The 4950-nt window shown below is 33.0% G+C and overlaps 1 long non-coding RNA gene across 1 annotated transcript; it reads right to left on the bottom strand.

Annotated features, from left to right (window-relative positions):
- Window positions 1–1848: 1848 nt before the first annotated feature.
- LOC147283774 (uncharacterized) lies at window positions 1849–2438 on the bottom strand. Its single transcript, XR_015122520.1, has 2 exons — window positions 2281–2438; window positions 1849–2148 (listed from the first exon to the last, which is right to left on the bottom strand). It is a non-coding gene; the product is annotated as an uncharacterized LOC147283774 (long non-coding RNA).
- Between the last annotated feature and the right edge of the window lie 2512 nt (window positions 2439–4950).

The raw sequence follows: 4950 nt of genomic DNA, 5'->3' as shown, positions 1-4950 counted from the left end.
AGTACTAATAGAGCCATGTTAATTATTAGAGCAGCATGTTCAGATTGCTTGTGACCAAAATGAAGGCCGGGCATGGTTTTGATGTTTTGAACCTTTTGCTGGAGATATACAACCATAGAACCAATAAATCTCTTTGTCATTGAGGGGAACAAAACCAGCCCTTCTGCCTGATCCTACATACTGATACACATGGTTGTTGATCGAGTCCATGGCCTTGAGGAAACACAGCCAACCCACGAACAGCTGATCGACCCGAATGGACCGGTTCAGCAAGTCCTAACCAGCGTGCCACCACTGAGTGCACCCCATCACAGGCTATAAGGACCTATAATTCATAAACATCCAATTAAAAGAGAAAAATACAGGAAGGAACAGAGAGCTTTAACTAATTATTTGATCTCATTCATAGAAAGTTGATGGCTAGCTCATTATTTTCATTTAGAGCCGTGAAAGAAAAATATGAACCATTGGTTAGAAATTGCATTTGAGAATCTTGTTCATATTTTTCTTTCACGGCTCTAAATGATACATATAAATGATTTTGTCTTTTGGACATATATATATATATATATAAAGTCCATTGTCTAGCTTTTTCGCAAAGCTTGGACACTACCTCAGTGCCATGCATGTTTGGACCCATTTTCTTTCGTGCTATATATATATATGTCATTTTGCTTTTCTTGGAGGAGGAATTGTTGTAGTAGGAGTTTTGCTTTGTAATTTTCTTTTTCAGATAATGATTGATTAATCCGTTTTGACATTTGCTTTGAAAAATAACACCTAATATCTGTAATGTTAAAAATGTCCATTCTTATTTGAATAAAATAATAAAGAATCACACATTTAAAAAATGAGGTGCTGATTTTTGCAGGGTTTCTGTATATAATTTTTTTTTTTCTACTAAAACTGTTGTACGTTACTGTTAAAATTAGGATGAATGTGATTCCATAACTTCTTTGTTTTATATTGGTCTATTAATTTGTCAAATGTTTATGTAACTAAAAGGCAAAAGATATATCCATAACTATTATTTTTATGCAATCAATTATTGCAACTGTCCAATAGTGATAAAGGTAGTTATTTTTTAACAATAGCAATGTACAAAAAAAAAAAAAAAAAACAGAGCACCAAGCGCCACTACTACAAAAAAGCTAATAGACAACGGGTAAAAACCATTGTCTAGTGTTCCTAAATACCGTCGTCTAATCGACCGACGTCTATTGGGGTACAACTAGATAACGGTTTTTTTCCGTTGTGTTGATGACATTAACACAACGGTTTTAGGTGTAAAACCGTTGTATATACACCCTCAAAACCAATAGTTTAGAGAAAACTGTTGTTGAGCACTAACTTATACATCGGTTTATCCTTAAAGACAGATGTGTAAAAGCAATTTAGACAACAGTTATGATTACTAAACATATGTATTTTACAACTATTTTAAGTAGAAACTCGAGCTAAAATACCCTTCAAGACAACAATGTATTGCTATAAACCGTTGTGTATGGTATTCATAAACATGCAATTGTCATGTCTATAGGTTTTTCATACAACAGTGTTAATAATAAACCGTTGCATAAAGTTATTAAGAACATCGGTTTTTAGTATATAACCGTTGTGTGGCCTATTTATTTCAAGTTTGTTTAGATGTATATAATTCTTTGATACATCGATTTTGTGTTGGAAACTGTTGCATGAAGTTATTTAGTACAACAATTTTTTAAGGATTTCGTGGTATGCTTATGGATTAGACAATGATTTCTGATATTGAACCATTATAAATCAAAGGTACATACAACACTTTTGATAGAGAATCTGTTGTATTATTTACTTGTTAACATCTAGATACAAAGTAATCAATAATATTTTCAACCTTTTCAATGTACAAAGTCATAATGTATCAAAGAAATACATGTATACTACTCTCCTCCCTCACAAAATAAAATGTCTTGCTGCCCCAAATGACCAAGTCAATACATGTACAACATAGATAAAATAAAAACATGAGAAACCATTGTTGCCTCCAAAGACCTTTCATGAAGATAATAAGAGAATAATAAACTGAGAGAGCAAGAGACTACTCATTGTGCCTTTGGTGTAGATGGACCGACAACCAAAGCATTTTGAGCTCCTCCCGTCTTTGAATCCCTACAGAAAAATAGGCAAATGGACTCATTAATTAAAGAAAAATCAAAATCTGTGAAAATAAAGACACATTTTGAGCTTCTATCTGCAACCATAAAATGTGACATTTAAATATTTTGAGATGGGAAGGTGTACCTCTGTACAAGTAATCCAGCTTCTGATCTTTCCAAAAGAGCATTTGAAACAAAGCCTCATAATTGATTGCCTTTCAAGTTCTTGCATGTCAATTGTTAATAATGTAAGTTTGCTACAGCTATGAGTTTTTCATCACATAATCATTATGCTTACAAAACTTTGTAAGTTTATTTCACAATTTCCCATTTCCTACAATGAGCATAGAAACTGAAGGCCATCATCCATGGGCCAATTAGCTGATGCAGATATATTATGCCTATAAAAGGGGGGTTTATTAAAAGGCATATGTATATATTTACTTGTCAAGAACTGACACACACAAAAATCACAGCTTGTGAATGATCCTCTCTTGTAAAATCAATAACCATCCAGAACCACTTTCTGGCCATCTCCCTTCTTCAGCATCCTTTCCATTTGTAAGGATAAACAAAACCATCAATATATGCACATTCCAATTGTCCATATATATACATCAAAGCTTACATAAAAACCTTTTTGAAAGTCAAGTCAAGTCAAGTCTTTCACGTATAATCTCTTTTTGTTAAAATTCTTTATGAGTCATTTGAGAAGGAAAACACCCTTTAAACAGCAATGGATGGTTTATTACAATTTCAAAAATGTCAAGAAAAGATTTACCAAATATTTAATTGAAAGCTAAATAAATAAAAATAGTGATGCTAGAGATATGGATAACCTAAGATTTACCAAAGATTTAGTACAATAATTACTAAAACTATGCATTCCAAAGCCTAAGCATGCACTAAGCATAACTCTGTCAGAAATATGGATAACCATACCTGAGCTGAAGTTCTTTCCATATTCTCTAAAGCCTTCTGCTTTTCCCTCTTGAGGTAATAAGCTAGGTTTGAAAACAAAATTCTACGAGCAGACAAAATGGACATAGAATCAATAGACAATATATTGACCAAAATGGTTAGTTAGTAAAACATAAAATTGGAACTTCCATTTCTAAATACCAAGATTTTCGCACTACACACTACACTAAATGTAAAGCTCTACTTCGGAACTCTGCAGACAAACTAAAATAAGTTAGCAGCTAATGACGGGGCTAACCTTTAACATGAAAGCCACATAGACCATGGAAACACTATAAAATAATTGTTAAATGGTGGAAAGCAGTACAACTACCAAAGAACTAAAATATTGGCCATCTGATGTATGTACAATCCATTTTCCTCTTTTATTACCACCTGGTTATCGACTACCAACCTTAGGACCCAGAGAACATACAATTCCTAGGTCAACGGAACACATTGATAAAAAAAATTACATCTTCAAGACTCCTACTCATGTACAAGCCATTTAATAATTTTCTTCAAGAGATTTACAGATGTTAGCAACTGTTAGAGGCCCAACAGAAATGTTTCTACAAACATATTTCTACAATATTGTTAAGGAGAAAGCAATTGAGAAAGATAACCACCTTGCCAAACCATATATAATTAAGAAAGAAAAAAATTATATAACTACATTATGTATTTAGTTTCCCCATTCTATAGAAGCAGAAAATTAATAAAAGAGAAAAGAAGTTATAAAATACAAAAAAGCAGAAGACATAGAATGAATTGCAACCAAGAACAATCTGAAAGAGACCTGTTCAGCCATTCTTTCTCCTTTTTTCCTGGTCATGTCACTAATAAAAGACCTGAGGCTTCAAACAGGTCCATTTAAAATTCCAATAGTGATTAATGAAGGATACAAAATAAAATGTACAGCAGAGAACAAGGAATTAAATTATAAATGTGCATGGATTCATGAAGGCTTCAACAGTATCGGATCCATGTATCCTCTTACTGCCATACATGAGGTACATTGCCATTATTTCTCTCAATGTTGTCATCCAGAATCCTATTCCCAACACTAAAAAGTGATCGAGTAGATGCATTCTGCAACAATGAATTGCAGCAATAACAAACTTGGGTTTGACTAAGATAAAGCAAGAATCTATGATATATCAAAGTACCCCTAACAAAATGTATAGCAAGAAACAAAAAAGGTCAAGAGCTTACATATAAACTGGTTGATTTGATCGATTCCAAAGCCTTAGCATCAAAGAGATTAACATTAGTCACCTGCTTCAATTGCTGTCCAAGATGATGTAATAAAGCAACAGATGGATCTAAAAACAAGGAGAGAAAGGAAAACAAATATATTAACAATATATAACAACAACTTATATGCTGGAAAAACATGATAAATTTAGAAGTTCAAACAAAACTTGAGTCCCTCATTCACTCAACACGTTAATATTAATTACATAAATAAGAAAATTTCTTTCATTAAGAATACAAATAGAGACTGGTAAAAATATAAGAACAAAAGATAAAGATTACAGGGAGAGCAACTAGGAAAAGACTGTAAAACCTGAGAAACAATATATCAGCAACCATAAATTAAAAGGAGGGGGGCAGGGGAAATCAGTGACAACCAACTTATAGTGAATGCATTTTCAACTAATTAAATGAAACACAGGTCCTTGCATGCCCACGAGCTCATCAAAGGGTACATCCTCTGCACCATCTGCATCATCCAAACCATCAAACATCTGTTCAACATGAGCTTCAAGATGAATAGCCTGCATCTCCCACACCAACATTTTCTGCATCCATGTATAACTCATTAATGAAAAACACCTATATACTAATTAAT

The sequence above is a fragment of the Dryas octopetala genome, chromosome 5 (genome assembly GCF_963921425.1).
Source record: "Dryas octopetala chromosome 5, drDryOcto1.1, whole genome shotgun sequence".
NCBI lineage: Eukaryota > Viridiplantae > Streptophyta > Magnoliopsida > Rosales > Rosaceae > Dryas > Dryas octopetala.
The sequence above is the reverse complement of the archived record's forward strand: the minus strand, read 5'-3'. Positions and strand labels throughout refer to the sequence as shown.